Genomic DNA, 20,855 nt, shown 5'->3' with positions numbered 1-20,855 from the left:
CACACGGTGTATGTTTCTGTCTGGGATCATAAGCAAATACAGAAAATACACACAGATCCTGTGTGTGTGTGTGTGTGTGTGTGTGTGCGTGTGTGTGTGTGTGTGTGTTTCTGTTTCTGTCTAAGACTAGATCCCCTGACCTGGGAATCCCCCTCTCCTCTCGCTGGAGTCAGACTTCTGGCCTACTGTAACCATGACATCACCCCTCAAACCTTCACCACACCAAAACCTATTTTTATGTGCAAACACACACACACACACACACACACACACACACACACACACACACACACATAAACCACTATCACTATCACCACCATCCCTGTATTAAACTGATTTATTACCAGGCCCTGTATGTTGTAGACTTGGCAAACAGACTTTTTTTCATTTCCGAAATCTGTTGGATGGACTCTTGTGCTGATGATCACTATTAAGTAAAGTATGTATTAATTAAGCAGGTGTGTGTGTGTGTATGTGTGCGTGCATGCCTGTGTGTGTGTGTATAGTATATGGTATTTTAGCGTTACCTGTGCTGTAAGGCACTCTGAATACAATTGTTGTCATACTGAACTCATAAGTGCATAGGAAGTTAAACACCCCCATATGGTCTAGACCAGATTAGGCCAAATCTGCTCCACATTTAGCTTTTTCTATTGGGATGGGTGATCTGGCCATCCACCTTAGGTGTTTGTGGTTATGGTAACCTGAGTATAATCCCTTGTAGTGCCCACAGCTGAGACTGTGCGTGTGTGTGCGCGCCTGTCATCACCCGTTGGCTGAGCTGCCCGCTGGCGTGGGTGGAAATGTCTCTACAGTATCTCTCTCAGCTTGTTTAATGGGGACAAGTGGGGTGAGTACGTCTGCAGAGTGTTGTCCTTCTCCTGTGTCCTCCCCCTAGTTGGCCTGGCAGGGCTAAATGTGTGGATGGATGGTAACCGTGTGTTTGGAGGGATTGTGTAAAAATGTGAAAGAGAGATAGAAAGATGGAGAGAAAAAGAGAAATGTTTGAAGAAGGGGTGAGGAAGTGAAAAGAGAGTGGGGAGGGGGAGGGAGAGAGAGAGAGAGAGGAGCAGCTGAGAGGTGTGATGGAAGATGTGTGAGGGAGGATGTGTGGGAAGATGAGCAGCAGCTGAGAGGTGTGATGGAGGATGTGAGATGTGTGATGGAGGATGTGTGATGGAGGATGTGTGTGGGAACATGAGGAGCAGTGAGCAGCTGAGAGGTGTGATGGAGGATGTGAGAGGTGTGATGGAGGATGTGTGATGGAGGATGTGAGATGTGTGATGGAGAATGTGTGTGGGAAGATGAGGAGCAGCGAGCAGCTGAGAGGTGTGATGGAGGATGTGAGAGGTGTGATGGAGGATGTGTGTGGGAAGATGAGGAGCAGCGAGCAGCTGAGAGGAGGGGTAAAAAGCTGTCCCTGTCCCTGGTTTGCGTGTTTTCTGCGGCTGGTGGTGAGTCTGCAGTGACCACCCCGACCAAAGGCCTCGTTTGTTCCCCTGAGTGTGCGGATCACAGTGGAGTGGTCTAGGCTAATTGGAGGGCGAGTATTTGGTGCTGGGTATTGGGTAACCCCACACTCACCCGTCCTCCCATGTGGGGATTGAGAGGCAGCCAAGCAGCAGGTGATTTTGTGGACCCGGGGAAAGACGGGCTTTTGTGGGGCAGTGGGGGGAAAACTCCTTCCTTTGAGGAGCTGCTCAGGCCAGCCTCCTACAGTGGCCGGAAAGGGAGAGGATGACATTTCTACACTCTTTGTTTACAGTAGCATCTTAGGGATGCCAACAGGACAATATTGTTGATCTCTATACCCCTAAGCCCATGTGAAATGGAGTGCTGTGTAAGTTTGTGTGTGTGTATTTAGATTAGGGTTAGTAGTATGGTAATTGTCTCTGAAAATGGTTTAACAGTTTTAACATGGTATGCTGTATTTGTCTAATGTGTATCTGAGAGGTAACTTATGGTTGGTTAAATAGAACTTTCCCAGACTCATGATGGATGATTAGTGAACATATGCATCTCTCTCTCTCTCTGTGTGTCTCTCTCTCTCTCTCTCTCTCTCTGTCTCTCTCTCTCTCTCTCTCTCTCTCTCTCTCTCTCTCTCTCTCTCTCTCTCTCTCTCTCTCTCTCTCTTTGTTTCTGTCAGGACATCGAGATTAAGAAATAATTGGCTGCTGACAGACAGAATCTCATGCTTCGCTGGGGTTCAGATATATTGTATAATTATTCAGTATCTCAAGCTGCACGTAAGGAGATACCTTGGCCCAGTCAGACGTGATGAGTTGTTTCTAAATTCGTCTCCTAAGTCTGTCTACATGGGAGCAACGAATCACTCTTGATTGGTGCATTCCAGAGCTTGAGGTGTGTTTCCTGGACTGGTTATCTCAAATGAGCCAAACACAAATAAGGAAAATAGATTTGATGTAAAAGGGGGTTCCGATTTCATCAGTGTGTCTTTGGTGATAGCAAGGGACACACACACAAACACACACACACACACACACACACACACACAAACACACAAGAGAGTTGAAAAGGAAGCATATCTTCAGCTTGTCTGCAGGACAATGTTATCTAGTGTTGCTTTGCTCTGCTGCCATACCGGTGATCCTCATCATGAGTTCAGAAGAAAGTAAAGAATGTTTGAGGAAAGCATCATCTGGTCTTCATTTAGCCCATAGAACCATCCTCTGTTTCCTTATCGCAGAGAGGGAGAGAGAGAGAGAGGGAGAGGGACACACAGAGAATTCTGTAGATACCACATGGCAATGGAGTCATCTTCCTGGTTGCTTGTGACTTGGGAGTGCGATGGCTCACTGTGGACTGTGTCTTCCTAATCCAGTTCAGCATTTTCTCAATATGAGGCCCTGGTTATTGATTTCATCTACTCCCCTCTTTTCCGTGTCACTTCCTACCCTCTTCTCTCTCTTTGTCTTTCTCTCCCTCTCTTCCTCCCTCCAACAACTTCATTTTCCTTGGTTATTGATTCCATTCCTCCCCATCCTCTCCACATTTCCTGTGTGCAAGGGGCCTCTTTGTGTTCTCTCCATGAGCTAGGATGGTTATGGTTATCATTTAAAAAAGAAAGAGAAGAAAGAAAGAAAAGAACAGGTTACAGCCTAGGGTTCAATGGAACAAAGGGAGTTTTCAACAAGATGATCTGTGTCTGTCTTTTTTCCTGCTAACAGGATGCGCTCATGGTGACAAAGAATTATACTCACTTAGCTCCTGGCAAAGGTGTGTGAGGAGGCAAATTTAAAAGTCCAGCAGCTACAGAAGCATACGGAAATATCTGGTGCCATATGCAGAAATCAACATAGAGCATGAACAAGATTAAAATATTTTTTTTTACTTTGTCTTAGTCCTTTCACCAGGGGCTGCAGCGTCTGGGCCCATTGAAGTGCCTTGAGGCAAGTTATTGGCATTATACAAATGAAATGAAATTGAATTGCTCTAACATCTCATTGTGTCCTTTGGCAATTCTGTGTGCAGTTGTACTGGCAGAATTATATCACAGTAGCTTGTTGTGACGGAGACAGTCAAACCCCCATGCTAAGTGCAGAAACTTTGCTGAAACATTTTTTAAAATCCTTCAAAACATGACCAGTTGTTCAGAGAACCCAAGTTCAAATCCAGCCAGGGATTTAGGGCCTCAGCCGGGCAGGCAGAACAAGGAGGTTGGGGGTAGTGGTGGAAGGAAGCGAGCGGTGGGCTGTGAGGCAGTTCTTGTAAATTTCACTGCCACATTACCTTTGTGTGTACAGCCCTCTGCTCTGGCAGGATGGGGCTGTATTTTTAGACCGGGCCGGTTCTTATCGAGGCCCGTCTCCCAGAACCCTGCTGGGCTGCCCTCTCTCTGGGGGAGAGTGGTGGCGGTCCGGGCTCCGGGGGTATTTTTGGAAGTTAATGAAAAGAGAAATCTGAACCGCTTGCCCTTAAAAGGGATGTCTGGGTCAGCTGGGTGGAAACTTGTGTGTTATTAATGTCTTAAACGCTTCTCTCTCACTCACTCTCTCTGTCTCTCTGTCTCTCTCTCTCTTTTTTTTTTTTCTTTCTTTCTTTTGCTCTCTATCTCTCTTTCCCCTCGCAGCATGTGTGTGTGAGGGAGGTAGGTAGAGAAAAAAAGCAGAGAGGAGGAGGAGGTGATTGTGTGTGTGTGTGTGTGTGTGTGTGTGTTTGTGTTTGAGTGTTATGTACAGGGGCGAAGAACACAGGAATGTGGTGGGTCGGCTGGCTGGAAGGGGTGGGATCACTCCCAGTCGGGTAGGGAAGGGGGGGATGAGGGTTGAGAAGGGGGTTTAGGAAGACGGGAGGGAGAAAATGGAGGCATTTTTGACATTTTTCAGAAGCCATTCCAGTCTGGTTGAAGGTGCATTCTTTCTGCCTGGGAAAGAGGAACATGGAGACAATGGATAAAAGTCCCTCTGACATCTCTCTTTCTCTACCTCCCTCTCTTTCAGTCTCTTTCATTCTCTCTCTGTCTCAGCCTGTGGGTTACAACCATGTAACCCTGTTTTAAACACAGCATGACATCTAACGTTAGACTCTATATTAGAACTCCCTGAATGGCCAAGTCCTGACTGAGTTTAAAAAACGAGTGTGGTCACAGAAAAGAATGTCCTTGAACAACAGCAAGGAGCTTCCCATCTGCTAAATGTTTATTGGTGCTTTGGAGACTTGATGGGCCTGTTTTAAATTTGGGATGGTGAGGCTTGGGCTGTCTTAGGTAGCCCAGCTCAGAGACCATCCCTGGTGTGTCTCACGGATACAGACACCATGTCATCAGGACCCCCTTAAAGGTGCCATGTTTAAAGTTTGGCCTATTTTAATCCTTATGCTATTTTTAAGGCTAGGCCTATTTAAATACCCATACCCATCTTTTTTGTTGCGCACACATGCATGTGTGTGTTTCTGTGTTTATGTATTTGTATTTTATGTATTTATGTCTGTGTTTACATATTTGTCATCTGTGCTTGTGTATCGTCTGAGTGCCTATTTGTGTGTGTGTGTGTGTGTGTGTGTGTTAGCTGGAGTTCTGTTTGAACTTCCTGAGTGAAGTCTGTACCATGAGGATATCCATATGTTTGGGGGTGGGTCTTAGGCTCTGTGATCCGTTTGGCACAGCCTGTACCCTTGGCCCCCCCTGACTACGGCGGGACCCCCCCCCCCCCCGTAACATCCTTCACTCTGCCTGGATGTGGTCACGTTTGCATTGCCACCTGCTCATCATGGTTAATGTGATAGAATGCAGATGGAGTGACTTTCTGCAGACACTTGTTGGTATTAATATATGATGGTGTGGCATTGGGTTGTTGTTGGCACTGGTTTGAGAATTCTGGCTGACTGGCTGGATATGTTACCCATGCTGGACAGAGGCTGTGGGCAGCCAGCTTTGACCTCATCATGCCAACCGGGCTCCCTTGGCAACAGTTTCCCAGAAGAGGAACATTCGTGTGTGTGACATAGGACCACTCACAGCTAGGGTTTTATTCAGGCACTATCAGCTTGTCTCTGTCTCCGCTGTAAGTATAAAGATATGTGCACTGGTATAGTGTGTGTGAGAGAGTGTGTGTGAGAGAGAGAGAGAGAGAGCTTGCACGTGTGGGTCTTTATCACCCTGATAACAGCCAAGCATAAAAAGCTTGTGGTGATGTCATACTTGGTGATGACTGCCGATGGGAACAAGTGTAAGTGTTTACGACCCAAAGGGTTGTCATGGCAACCTCTACTGTGTTTTGTTTTATTCTTCCAGGCTTATCTGCAGCACCTGGGGATTGGTCCTTCTTTGCTCAACCAGATAGGCAGTTGCTGATTGGTCAGTTTTGGCAAACCCCACAAGTTTTTGCCAATTTGCTGATTTCTTCAAGTAGATCTGGTCAGTGGCCTACAGGAGAATTCCAACATCTGTGTGAAAAGGCCAATAATTAGAGTGCGATAGCGAAAGAGAAGAATAGAGGAGATGGTAAGACTGGGTGGGAAAGAGGGAGCAAAGGAAGAAGAGTGGAGAGGAGAGGAGGGGTAGAGGAGCAGGGTAGGCCCAGGCACCTGTATCAACATCCCTGAACTGGCTTTCATAAATCCACTTCCTCACCAGCCATCACGCACCATACTCCTGCCTGCAACCATTCCTCTCTCTCTCTCTCTCTCTCTGTGTGTGTGTGTGTGTGTGTGTGTGTGTGTGTGTGTGTGTGTGTGTGTGTGTGTGTGTGTGTGTGTGTGTGTGTGTGTGTGTGTGTGTGTGTGTGTGTGTGTGTGTGTGTGTGTGTGTGTGTGTGTGTGTGTGTGTGTGGGGCTGGGCCTGAGGCAGATGAGGAGAAGAGCCACAAACAGGATACAGGAACCCAGCAGCAGGCTTTCAGAGAGAAGGGGGGGGAACTTGGGAAAGTCCCTTTTTCTTTTCTTTTCTTTTCTTTTCTTTTCTTTCATTCTCACTGTGCACTGGTCTGCTATTGTGAAGTGTTTCTTTTTAAGTTGCAATAAACATTTTCTGGCCTTTCTTGGGTAAGTGTGTGGAATGAGAGCTTTTCTTTTAAAGTGAGGACTGGACAAACCGACACACTCCACTAGAAATGAGAACACAGACACACCGACACAGACCCACCAGTCTGTTCTCAGCTGATTTAATCAGCACATCTGTGTACTGCCTCTGAGGTTGGACTGACACATCAACACGCTCCCAGCTCCCTGTTTGACCTCATGAGAGCCTCCTCACAGTAGGTAGATACACACTGTGAAATAATGCAGTTTAGTTTCACTGGCTCTAGATCAGTGCACGGACCATGTATGTATGGGTGTCTCTCTGTCTGTGTCTGTCTGTGTTTGTGTCTGTGAGTGTGTCTGTGTCTGTTTGCCTGTGTGTGTGTGTGTTTTGTGTAAAGAACAACTTAGTAGAGCAGGTGTGTTGTGTTGTTAAGAACATTGTGAAGAGATGCTGCATATTCTCCTGTGTGGGTGGGTGAACAGAGTCCAGTCTCCTTTAAGCTAAACGTTGTGTGTTGTTGAGAGGCACTGGTTGGCTGCTTTCTCAGTGTGCTGTGCTGCTCTCGCTCCAAAAGTCCAGGATCTCGCTGGCGTTTCTCAAAATAAAATTCCTCCGCTGGATTATTTTTCTTGTGATCAGAAAATATACACGCGCTGAGGGTGAGGAATGCCTCAGACATGTAGAATGAGTGGATAGTGGGCCTCTCTCTCACACTCACATTATCTCTCTCTCTTACACACACACACACACACACACACACACACACACACATAGAAAGAGAGAACATCTCTACTCTCTCTTTCTCTATTCTCTCTGTTTTCTTAGAACCATCCATGCTGCTCTGACCTCCTGCAGTAGGGCTAGTGTTGAGAGAGGCTCTAATGTGGAGTCCTTTGGATTCTGGAGTGGAGTTTGTGGAGTTTGTTCTACTATTAGCTCCTGTGTAGGCATTGTTACTATTGAAGCCAGAGCTGGGAGGGGCGGGGGGGGGGTCAATTATTACTCTTGAACAAAAAAATGAATGTAGATGTTGGCATTGCTGTTGGACTGATAGAGATGAGCTTTGGGTTCCTACTTATTTCAGAGTAATGTATGGTGTTGGGGTGCTATTCAGTAGATACTCATTCTTGTGTTTGAGAGTTAAGTATGGTTTGGGTGGTAGTCAGTAGAACAAGAGTAAGGATTGGTTTGGCATGCAGACACATGTGTATGGTTTGGTGTGGGATGCGTTCATTGCTCTTGGACCTCCATGTTAAGGCCTTCATGGCACATCAAGACCATAAAAGAAACAAAAACAACATAAAAATAGAAATTATTGGTGAACCACTCTTTAAGCTTAGTGCTAATAACGGATACCAGATGGATGATCACTGAAAGATAAAGCTATATATTTTTTACTTGGACTGCAGTCCAAAGAGAGGTTGTGTTGGGGTGCATTTTGTGTGTGTGCGTGTGCGTTTGCGTGTGTGTGTGTGTGGTTTGGCGTAAAATGCACTCTACTCATCAACCTTTATGCTGAGGCTGTTATGGCACATCAAGACCATAAAAGTAACAAAAACAACATAAAAATAGAAACAGTCCGGAAACCTCACATTGAGATTATTGCTAATGACGACTCTGTAAGCCACTACACTTTAAAGAAAAACTTTTTTGCCTTTTTTGATGCTTTGTTGAAGTGTTATAAATAGCACTATATTACTGACTGCAGAGGGGGGTTGATGTTGGCCTGTAGGTCCTGAGCTTGGGTGGTGCCACGGTACACACACAGACAGACATACACACACACACACACACGACTCATTCATGTTCGAATCATCTGGTGGTGAATCATAGTCTAGCCATCTGTATGATGCCTCTTGTTCACTGCCTCTTTCTTCTGAACCTTCTCTACCTCAACGAAGTTCTCTGTGTTCCAGTAACTTTGGAACCTCCTCCTGAACCTTCTCTACTCTGGGTCTGACACCTCGGAGTCCCTCCTTAACTTTCACAGTCAATTCTACATCTCAGTCTCTACTTTTTTTATAATATGTGTTTTGATATTGATATGATTTAACCATCAAATGACCGTAGAATGAGTAGAATGACGGGTGTAAATTTCGCAGCCATACGTGTTCCCAACTCTACTCATTCAAGTGTTGAATTACTATTTGACTTGAATAACCATTTCATCACAGCCACATTAAATTGTTTCAATTTAAATATCCACTTAATCATAATGACGATCACCATTGTGGTGAAATGGAATGACACACCGCAACCTCCATTATTTCCTGTAGCAATCAAATGTTGATTCATAGCAGAAAATTACCCACAACTTCATATTTACTTCATATCAAAATAGGGCTTGGTGATTCATTGACTAAACTTGAAGACAAATACAATGACACATTCAGTCATGAATAATTTATGCTATTGATGTTGAATCGCACAAGTGAATAGTATTGTATGGAGGTAGAATGACGCAGTGTGTTATGCGGTAATGCTGTTACTGAATGAGTAATCTGAAGTAATATGAACAGCATATCAGTGGTAAGTCACCCATTAAGTTTTATCATGGCGGCTCCTCGCCCTGCCCCGTCCGTCAGCAAGTTAGTGCCTTTTTCGGGCGTTCTCGTTGTTATGTCAACAGGATAATCTGATTGGTTCATACACACCCATAATAGGATATGTGAGGCTCTTCCTGCCTGGTTATTGGGTGTGTCTGTGTGCTGTGTGTAGGGAGTGTGCGTGGGTGTGCGTTTGTGAGCATGTTTGTGTGTGACGTTGTGGTGTTGGTAATGATTCAGCAACCCCTCCACATCCACAGCTTAAGGCCCCAGCAGAGCATTTTTTTCCCAGGCGTGAGTGCTGTGCTGTCGGGACAAACTGGTTGGTTTTACCCTTCCCCTCAACTCTCCATTCCACTGCTGGATCTGCCAGGACCTCTCACGCTTTAAGGGATGTGTGTGTGTGTGTGTCCTGTGTTATAATGACTGGATACCCTGTCATGATTGAGTCCTTTTTTTTCATTCTTTTTTTTTTTTTTTTTGCTGGTTGGCTGAGAAGTCTCTCAGTAGGTTTGCATTATTGTTTCTATGAGTGTCTGAGCTTCAGGTTGTCTGGTACACATGCCTCAGTCTTTTGTTTTTTCCCTCTTGACTTTTTTTCTTTCTTCTTCAAAGTCAGGCTCTGTAAATGGTGCCAAGGGTCAAGAAAATTCTCTTCCCACCCACTTTGATTTTGACTCTCTGTTCTCTCTGTCTGTTCTCCCTCCATCTCCTCTCTTTCTCTCTCTCTCTCTCTCTCTCTCTATCTCTATCTGTTACACTCTGTTATTTCTCTCTACTCGTTTCTTTTTTCTTTTTCTTCTCTCTGTTCAATCTCTTTATCTCTCTTTAAGGTCCTTCTCTCTATCTCACTCTTCTGTTCTCTTTCTCTCTTGGTCTCCCACTCTCTGTCTTTCCTGCCTGCCTCTCGAACATGATGCTCATGTAGAGGGTGTCCACACGCTGGGGTTGGCTCTTGGGCTGGGGTAAAAGCTAGATCTGGTCTGGCTCAGGCCAACCCTGGGGAGGTCCGCAGGCACCTGCACGCTCCTCTGGCATGGCAAACACATGGGGCTGGAGACTGGGTAGACCTGCTGCAGTTGGCCCTTATATGGCACTGAGGCCTCAGCTTTTTTTTTTGGGGGGGGGGTGTCAGCATGCGAATGGGGTGCAGCAAGCACTCCTGTAGACCTGGCAGTGCTGAGGTCAGTAGGTTCACTATTGGGACTGCCCTTAAGCCAGCTGCCGTACAGCTCAAAGGCTCCTCTTTGTGTTGGTGTTATTCCTGCATTTGGGAGTGTTGTGTGTCTCTCTGTGTGTGTGTGTGTGTGTGTGTGTGTGCGTGTGTGTGCATGTGTGTGTGGCCTCTAAGCATGTGTCTATGGCCGGTGAGGGTGTGAGAGGTTAGCGATTTGCGCGTCATTTAGAGTCTTAAGTGTGCCTGTTATTGCTGGATAACACACTATAATAACAGATTATAACACGTTCTTCAGGTTTTACTCCATAATGTGGAGGAGGCTGGCCCTCCTGCCTGACTCTGTTCAAACACGAACGTCGGTCTCACTCCGCCTCAAACACTACAAATATGAACCAACAAGAATTCCTTCCAGAGGATTGCTTTTATTCTTCTTATTATTATTCCTCTCTCTGTCTGTCTCTCTCTTTTTGTCTATATTCTCTTTTTCTGTGCATCTCTCCTTTTCTCTTTCCTCCGTTCATCTCTCTTCCTCATTTTCCCTTGTTTCATACCTCATGGGGTATCCTATTATGCGTGTTTAATTTGGGCATTCCTTCCCCTCTGACTTGCAGACGAAACAACACACACAGTCCACTAATCACTTACAGGAAATGGTTTCCCATGCAAAACATCATGGGGGAAAAAGCAAGAGATGTATTTTAAGGTTTGTCTTCTAGGATAGGGAGGATAATTCATTCTGGCCATGTGTGAAACACAGATCAGTGGAAAGGATGGAAAAGCATGTCTTCCAAACTCTTACAACAGACACTAAAGAGCAGCGCCATACTGACACACTCACATCGGTACCGGCCACATTGTTGCTCTCGGAGGTTCAGGTTTTGGGATAGGTAAAAATCCCAGAGACAATGTCTTGTTTTTTTTTGTTGTGTGTGTATATGTATATGTTTTTTTGTTTATTCATTTTAATTTTTTAAATTTATTTAGTTATTTATTTATTTACCATAATTATGGCCAATGCCCATTGCGGCATCTGACACGTGTTAAGCAGAAGTTTAGAACTCCATTATTTTGAACAGAGCAAAGCCCACTGGTGGCGTCTGACGCTCGTCAATGGCAAAGTTTAGAACATTGTTTTATCTCTTGAGCGTCAAATCCATAGACGTGAATGTCACCACCAGTGGACATTGGCCTTCAGACAGGGCAGTGAAGAGATGACCGGAAATGAGTAGGAGAGAGAGGGATAGGGAGTGGGATCGGGAAATTACCTCCGGTCGGACTTAAACCTGGGTCCCTGTGGTCACTGACCTGCCCATTGGATAGAATTTAGCTCCTGTGGCCCTATCGGCACTCTAGTTGGCTTTCTTGTCTTTGTGTGATTCCATCACTGGGCTGTCAGTTTAGGAGGTGTGAGAGGTGCATGAAATGTTTGCACCTCACTTGATGTGTGTGCATGTGTATGTGTTTCTCAAGATACTGGATATTATTCTGACTCGTCACAGAGCAGGATGGAGGCAGAGCTGGGCTTTTACAGAGGAAGTGACTAACCTCCCTTGTACAACTATGGGATGCCTGTGTGTGTGTTGTGTGTAACGGTACACAAAAATCACGGTTCAGTGTGTACGGTTTGGTACATTTTTGTTGGTACAGTAAGCCTGTAGGTACTGCTGCTAACCTAAAATTCACTGACAATATTGCTGATGCACAGCAGGAATAGTATTTTGAAAATGTGTTAAATATTTTTTGATGTTAATTGACTAAACTGACCACTTAATATGTTTGTGTAGGAACTAGAAAACGTACTGTTGATTACAGTTAAAGACTGTATTTGGTACGTCTCATATCTAAATGGTTTGGTACGAATACGTGTACCTTTACACCCCTGATGTATGTGGATTAGTGCCTGTGTGTGTATGGGGTGGTGTAACTCAGCAGATGAGCTGTATCCCCTCTTCCTTTATTTGGTGGTGTAAGCGAGTACATTCATGTGAGGGGTGGTTGTTTCATGACAGGAAACTGAGTGTATGTGACCATTAGAAATGACATCTGGTGTCTGTCACTCCGTTGCTGTGGCAGTGTGTTACCATAACTACAGTCATTTCCACATATGTGCCATGATGCAACAGGGATGAGATTTTCTCTAGATCCCCTTTTATTCAGAAACCCAGAGACTCTCAGGACTAAAGACAACATAGTAAAGACCTGGGTACACTTTTAGAAATACCACCCACCAACTTACTACCAATGTAAACCACCAACGTAATAAAAATATGCACAAAATGTGCACGTTTTAAACATAATAATCCTGCCAAAGTAATAATTCCCCCCACGTAATAACTGTTGCCTACTGCCAATGTAATAACCTAATTTCCAACCAACGAAATAATTATTGCGTTTGCAGGAAGTTATTACATTGGTGGGAAGGTTACAAAAATATTACATTAACTGCCCACCAATGTAATAAATCACTGATTTAGTGATAATCTATCTGTTTTATCAGTTGTAAGGGTATAGTTGTGAAAAATTGTCACCATCTAAACCATCTCATGACCATAAAAAATGTTTACCCCCCCCCCCCATTTACTTATACCTTTACTTAATATTCATTATCTTTACTAGGAGCCAAGCAAACCTACATGGACACCCCTTCTGTTCTTTTTATTATTTCACTTAAATAAATGCCATAATTGCAGTCCATGTAGCTTTGCTTGGCTCCTAGGAAAGGTGATGAATGATAAGTAAAGGTATACTTAGGTATAAGTAAGGGGGGGGAGCAACTATACCCTTACAACTGATAAAACAGATATAATATCACTAAATCAGTGATTTATTACATTGGTGGGAAGTTAATGTAATATCTTTTATAACATTCCCACCTACATAATAAGTTCCTGCAAACGTTGGTGGGAAATTGGGTTATTACATTGGTGGGAAATTGGGTTATTATGTTGGCAGTAGGCAACAGTTATTACGTTGGTGGGAAATTATTACGTTGGCAGGATTATTATGTTTAAAACGTGCAGATTTTGTGCAGATTTTTATTATGTTGGTGGTTTATTACATGGGAAATTATTACGTTGGTGAGTGTTACAGCCGTGCGAGTGGATGTCTCCAAAGTAGGCTACCTTTTGATGTTAAGGACGCATCTCAGCAGCACAGTACAGCACTGTAACAGTCCCTTGTGTCAGATGATCTGCTGTTGCCACTCAGAGACAGGAATTCTTCTTTGGCCTCGCTCCTTCTGTGTTATTTAGCCTTTCCTAATAAGCTCATGACATTATATAGGTGCCTGGGTAGCAAATCTGCTTTGAATCTGTTTTATTTGTTGATTCTTAAGTTCTCACATTAACCTTTGTTATTTTTCTTTAGTCTTAAGTTCTGTGTGAACCTGAGTTATTTGAAGCAAACTGTACACTGTCTTGTGGAGCAGAGAGACATTTTTGTGGAATTGTCTTGTTCTTGTACTAATTGCAGGTTCTGCTCCTATTCTCTCTGCTCTGTTGGCAGGTCTGACCTACTAGATGAAGCAGCATTGAACCAGACGTGGAGAGAAAGACACAAGCAGACAGGCAGACAGAGACAGAACTCACTCACAGTCACTGGCTGGGAAAGGATGCATCCCTGGAAAGTAAGTTTGTAAATGTGTGTGTAATTCAGTGTGCAGCCGTGTGTGTGTGTGTCTGCCTGCTGTGGTCATGTGTGCACTGAGAATCCAAACCATGATGACATGTCTGTCTTATCTTTGTGTGTGTGTGTGTGTGTGTGTGTGTGTGTGTGTGTGTGTGTGTGTGTGTGTGTGTGTGTGTGTGTGTGTGTGTGTGTGTGTGTGTGTGTGTGTGTGTGTGTGTGTGTGTGTGTGTGTGTGTGTGTGTGTGTGTGTGTGTGTGTGTGTGTGTGTGTGTGTGTGTGTGTGTGTGTGTGTGTGTGTGTGTGTGTGTGTGTGTGTGTGTGTGTGAGTGTGAGAAGGAGAGAGTGAGTGGGTGTGTGTCTCTTCCCAACTCTGTGGTAAGCGGAAGGGGAAATGGGTTCAGATGTGTGGAAGGTTCCGGATTCCGAGGCCCTCTATGCAAGCCCTTTGTGAGCCTGTTTCCTGGGATATATAGCGTGTGTGTGTGTTTAGGTGTCTAGTTGGATGTGTGTTTCTGTGTAAGTGTATGTTTATATTTCTGTGTGTGTGTGTTTCCTGGTGGCCCCTGGTACACTCCGGCGCCGGTCTTCCTTCCCTCTGGTCAAGAGTTTGAGGCTCTGGGGTCAGGCAGGCTGCCATTCAGACTCCAAAGCCACACACCCCATGTCTCACTTTGCCAATCAACTTAACTTGGTTCAGACCTGGGAATCATGGGAAATGTAGTATTTATTTTGTTATTCTTCCTTTTCCAAATCTGCTGGGGACTATTGGGTCTATCCACTTGTATCGTACGTCATCGTACTGCCCGAGTTGTACAATTGTGCGACGTATGCTACAACACAGAAGCCATGAAATAGGAGATAGTAAGGCATGTCTGCCTGCATTGCAGTGTGTGCAGTGGATTGTTTTTACTCACCAAAAGATTCCAATGTACATGATTGGTCTTTGGTGGGCCTCTCTAGTACCACTCAGTGTAGTTTAGGTGAATTTATGCAGAGGTTATCTCTTCCGTGTTGCATTTGGGATGCACGCATACACCTCTGTTTTTAATAGACAGACATGACTACCCCGTTGCCAGCTTTCATCCATCTATCCCTTTATTTTGTCGTCCTCCCAGGCCCCTCTCCTCCTCTCCTCCTCTCCTCTCCTCTGCTGCGGGCTCAGTGCTGCATTCTTGCTGCAGTGACGTGTTTGGCTAAAGACCTGTATCTGATGTCTTTGCATGTGTAAGGCATTCTTGATACAATGAACTAAATCAAATCAAAGCTGCTCAGCGGCCACTCTCTTGCTGTCTGTCCTTATGTCTCTATCTCATGCATCAGTTCCTCTCTCTTTAATACACCTCAACTGGATCTTGTGGCCTTTGTCTCTCCTGCTGCCCCTCCTCTCTTAATCTCTCTCTTTATATCTGCCTTTCTTTGTGTATTTTGTTCTTTCATTTTCCTTGTTGTACTGTTTCTCTCTTCCTTACACACACACACACACACACACACACACACACACACACACACACACACACACACACACACACACACACACACACACCCCATTTGTTACTAATTCAAGGACCCTCTCAGTGTCTGATTGTAATTCCTCCGACCGTGTCCCACGTCCCCCACCGACAAATGGTGACCTCAGTGTGTCCTTCCACTACTAATGTGTCATCTGTTGGAGAGGGGTTTGGGTAGACAAAATGAAGGTTAGAGGAGATTAGATGAAGGTGTGTGTGTGTGTGTGTGTGTGTGTGTGTGTGTGTGTGTGTGTGTGTGTGTCATTCACGGAGTTGCGTTGCTTTGTGTTTGTGAACAAGTGATGGCCTAATATTGTCGGAGTAGTGTTTAGGGGCAGTGGGTCTAACTGCCCCATCAATCACCATGGTCCACCCTAAGGATTAGCCCTCATTTCCACTGTGAGGCAGAGGAGGAGGGGGGAGAAGAAGAGGCACACAGAGGGAGGTGGGGAGAGAGAGAGTGGAAAGATGAAAGGTCAGTTGTTGGAATGATAGAGACTGAAAAATAGAAGGGCAGAAAAAAAATAGGGTGGCTGTGGAGTGTGTGTGTGTGTGAATCTAAATGTCCCTCTGTCATCCTCTTCCTCTGTGAGGAGATGAAGGCTAATCAGAGGATGGAGGTGTGTGTGTGTCTGTGTGTGTTTGAATCTAATCGAGATGGCTTATCTGTCCTTGGATGTAAGGGGGAATTAGGTCCTAGGGGATCAACAACACCCCCCCCCCCCCGCCCTTAGGTTCAGAAAGACTGAAATTCACCTCAAATCAACTCCACTATGCTTAATTCAGAATGGGTTATTCTGAATACTGTTGAATAAGAAAATAATTTGTTGACTGGCTTTAAAACTCTAAAAGCCAACCACAAATATCCTGTTTTACTGTGAATGCTATCTCAAGCGGGTTAGTAGAAAATAAGAGTAGTGTTAATTCTGTATTGTATCTACAGAGACATTTGCAATGTATAGATTCGCGTTAATAATGGCAGTTTTAGATCATAGATAACAAAGTCATATGTGTCATTGATGGAGAGCTCATGCATTTGCTCATAAATTTGTCATGTCAGTTCTAATACGGTAAGCAAATGCATCTGTTGTCTAACAGTGTTAGTGTATGTGTGTGTGCATGTCTTAGTGTGAATACACACACACACACACACACATACACACACACTCTTTCTAATGCATTTAAGCCCTCGAGTGTGCGTAGTGTGTTGACACACGTTGGCATCATTTTAAGCCGTGTGTGTGTGTTTGTATCAGTGGCAGTTAGTAGGCCATTGCATGTCATAAACTGAAATGTGCTTTTTGGAGATAAGTTCACCCAGGTACAGTGTTGTAGTACTCGAGTCCGAGTCATGAGCTAAATTTAGAGTCGTGACTTGAATTGGACTTGAGCATGAATGACTCGAACTTGGACTCGCACTCACGATGACTCGTCGAGGACGTTTTTTACTATATTTAAAACCACGAATGAAGTGGATTACTGTTACTGTTCAAACGAGCGATTTGATAGCCTCATCCACTGCGCAAGGAAAAGGAAATAGCAACTTGTTCTATTTCTGACAGGTGAATATCGTAGCAAATAGTAGCCTATGGCGATGGCAGCTTAAAAAAAAACATTTATTTCACTCATCTCGAATTAATTAGGCAGATGATCTGCATCTCCATTAACCGAAAGATAGTTTTCATCTCCATTGTTGACGTGAAATATGTCTCCATAGTGTCAGTGAAGTGATAACATTATGCAGTTGCAGGTAGCCAATGTTCACGTCACCGGAGTCAGAAAGAAGCTAACAAGATGGGCCCTGCTCCGGTATTTCTGTCCCTCCTAAACTGCGCTAAAATTGTGTAGGCTATTAAACAGCCAGAATTTAAAAACAATGTCTGGGGGTGGCCCTTTTATGATCCACACTACCTTACAAAATAGGCCTACTCCAACGTCCATCTAGTATGAACTTCTACAACACTGCCTACAGAGTACAATTGTCAGCAGTCAGTAACAGCAAAATGTGACTTAATGGCCTGTGTGATTGGAATGTGGATTGCTCATTTATTATGAGTAGGCCTATAGGATATGGTATGGCTATGGTATGGCATTCTCTCTGATATAATAAATACAACACAATGGGTTTGGCAAGAAAATATTTTCACACAAGTGATGGCACCCCTGCTTGGAGACAGAAGATTGGATTTCATCTGCAATGGGAAAAAATGGAACGACATGTATGCTTACTTTAGTGCTGGACTTGGACTTGACTTGATCAATAGGGACTCAACTCGGACTCGACGCGGATCAATAGTGACTCGACTCGGACTTGACTTGGATGAGTAGTGGACTCGACTCGGACTTGACTTGGAATTTTTTTTAAATGACTTGGACTTGACTCGGACTTGAACACTGGGGACTCGAACCTGGACTCGGACTCGAGGCATAGTGCACTACAACACTGCCCAGGTAGCAGATGACTGGAACAGCTCCAGCCCTGATCTGCCGCACCTCCACTACATCTGGGCCAGACCAGGGCAGACTCAGACCAGATCCATCTCCATTTCATGCCATGTTTGGGCTTAAGCACTGAATCTGCTGCTGCTGTGCGGATGTATAAAGAGCCACAGAGAAAGTAGTGGTGGTGGGGGGGGGGATGTCACTCTCCTTACATCATTTCCTCTGTAAACTGTTTGTTAATAACATGGCAAGGTAAACACAAGACTCAGGGTTGTATTTTTTCTCTCTCTCTTTCTCAATCCCTATCTCACACTCACTCACTCACTTTTTGTATAATTTTCACTAAGTATTACACAGTAAAATTGATTTAAGATGGATGTCAGCAGTTTAAGTAAATAACACTTAAAAACATTAGATCTAAGATTAAATTGAGAAGTTTGGAGACACAAACTTGGATTTGTGTGTGTGTGAGTGCGTGTGTGTGTGTGTGTGTGTGCATGGCACAAATAGCTACAGTTATCAACAGCTCCCGGCCGTCTTCCTGGCAACAGGGTGCCTGCCTTAGCGACGAACGTGTTCCTCACCACAAACACACACACACACACACACACACACACACACACACAAACACACTGAGACGGTGTGTGATGTGTGATGTGTGCATTCCTGCCTGTGCGGGTCATGGTCTGCCGATGGTGATTAGATCTCACCTCACCACCAACGCCAATTAAGCCACTTCATAGCCAACAGAGAAAGAGAGAGGACGGGTGAAATGGTGTATGGGCGGCCTCTCCGTGCCTCCATTTCTCCTTTCTTAGCAACCACAGCAGCTTGGGCTACTGCGCAGCAGTTTGGCTAGCAGTGTCTGACAAAAATGTCCAGGAATTTAGAATATCATTGGGATTCAAATAAGGGGGGAGGAAATGTTCAATAGATTAGAGCAAAACCAAAATGTCAGGTAGAAGTTGCTCTATTTATCTCTTTCTGGTCTAGGCCTGTCACAAGAACTATTTTTTTTGTTGGAAGATATATTGTCTGAGAAATTAGTGCAATAAACCACAAGCCCTCTCCACTTGCAGCTACAGTTTTTTGCTACTGCTAAGAGACATATCTGCAACAGCAAAGGCAGTATACTTTGGAGACACAAGTATGCAGGACTGTATAATCATAAGGCGGATCTTTAAGTTAGGTTAGTTGTTGCTATATTTTAGGACATCACTTTAAACACAAATGTACAGCAAATATAATGAAGACCAATTACGTGAATGTAAACATAATGGTTTGGATATATTAAGGTCTGCAAAAGTTATTATTTATATTTTCATAAATTGTACAATAGCGATAGTCGATAACGTAATTATTATGACTGGCCTAGTCTGGTCTTTCTCTACTGCAATTTATCACCAAGGCTCAGATGTATTTGCATTGCTATGTACTGCATACCGTGTTGCCAAAGCCATAACTAAATGATCATATAACTATATTGCACCATTGCAGCGTCAGTAATCATAGTTACGGTAGGGAACACAGAGAGAGCTCTGTTTCTCTCTGTGGTGTTCTCGCTCTCATTTCTATCTCTATTTGGGTGTCTTATTTCGGGAGTCCCTCTCTGGCTCAGTCAGTTTCATGTCTGCCCTGCCTATCTGTCTCTTTGCATCTCTGCTCCACAGAGAAGTAGGAGATGGGAATGCAGTTTGATCTCAGGTTTAACCCTGTGTGCGTTTCAGCAATTGTCACAGAGGCTAAAGAAAATGTAATCAGTAGCTAGTAACTAGGTGGACAGTAGGTGGGGCTGTACTGTGTGTTGGCTTTGCTACTGTGGCTCTGTGATGGCCAATGGACATCTGCAGGTGTGGCAAATGACTTTATGGCCCAGGTGGAATGTTGCTAACCATGTTAGATATGCATAGCTTTGCTGTCATTAGTACTTGCTAAAGAAGCATAAGTACTTGCTAAAGAAGCATAATTGTTGCTCACAAAGTTGCTTTGTTGGTAAAGTTATTTGATTGGCCAGTCAGACTACTGGTTTTGCTTAGAGACTGCTTCACCAAAGCATAAGCACGTGCTAGAGATGCCTACTTGTTGCTGGTGAAGTTGTTTTGGCTGCTTTGGTTTTTTGCTTAGGCACTCAGGCTACTGGCAGTGTCAGCAGTACCATGGAGGAGGGCCTTTACAGATCCTAGGTACAACATGCAGCACATTTGCAACTGCCATCAGCCATTTGTGCATTGCTGTTGTACCCCACAACCTGTTGTTTAATATAGGCTTAGTTGTTGATTTGTGTGTGTGTGTGTGTGTGTGTGTGTGTGTGTGTGTGTGTGTGTGTGTGTGTGTGTGTGTGATGCCAGACAGTCTCTCTGCTTTCATCTCCTCTGTTTTGCTCACTCTGTCCTTCTGTATTCTGCCTTTGCATTGCATAAGACCTGTTTGTCCTCCCCTTTCTGTCTCCAAAGGTACCATGCACCCACCAGAGCAGAAGGAGCAGGATGGGATCATTGCAATGATGTGTTAGATCAGTGGTTCTCTACCTTGGGGTGGGGGTTGCCACAGCATTTCTGGGGGTAAAAAAAATATAATATACAGTAAGCCACCACTTTTCATCCACTCTGTTCAATTTCCATTACTGCTACTAACACTTACACACACACACACACACACACACACACACACACACAGTGTTGTTGTTCACTTAGCTAAGCATCAGTAAATAGTAATAATGCATCCTCTCTGGGCTAATAATTGTATTTCACGATTATATTATCATTCTCCATTGCTGTGTTGTTCCATTAGCTATGCTTTGTTGGTTGTGGTCAGGAATAGCTGTTATGAAGATGATTACCTGTCCCACATATTTGTAACAACTGTGATAGTTGGTAAAAAAGCCTCATCCACCACCTAAAGAGATGGCTTCTCAGAAAAAGTAACCTCATTCCAACTCAAGACTCCAATGTAAATCCAATCTAAACGCAGAGCCCAAACGTAAAGCCCAAATGAAATATATTATTCTGTCGGGGGCCAGACAAGTACAGGGGGCATGCAGGTGGAGACTGGAGAGTGGGGGGTTGCAAGCACCA

The 20,855-nt window shown here is 44.3% G+C and overlaps 1 protein-coding gene across 4 annotated transcripts in view; it reads left to right on the top strand.

Moving 5' to 3' along the window:
* luzp1 (leucine zipper protein 1) overlaps positions 1–20,855 on the top strand; it is a 51,382-nt gene that overhangs the window by 6,424 nt on the left and 24,103 nt on the right. For 3 of the 4 annotated variants that reach the window (XM_076299769.1, XM_076299770.1, XM_076299771.1), the window contains exon 2: positions 13,709–13,829. The gene's annotated coding sequence lies outside the window, so the exon portion shown is untranslated. Of the gene's footprint in view, positions 1–5,599; positions 5,876–13,708; positions 13,830–20,855 lie in introns of those variants that run through there. The other variant, XM_076299772.1, reaches the window with a different exon arrangement.

This window comes from Alosa pseudoharengus, unplaced genomic scaffold (genome assembly GCF_046254945.1).
Source record: "Alosa pseudoharengus isolate Yale_2024_CS ecotype anadromous, Long Island Sound unplaced genomic scaffold, YU_APseudo_1.1 YU_APseudo_1.1_scf_22, whole genome shotgun sequence".
Taxonomy (NCBI): Eukaryota; Metazoa; Chordata; class Actinopteri; order Clupeiformes; family Clupeidae; genus Alosa; species Alosa pseudoharengus.
The sequence above is the reverse complement of the archived record's forward strand: the minus strand, read 5'-3'. Positions and strand labels throughout refer to the sequence as shown.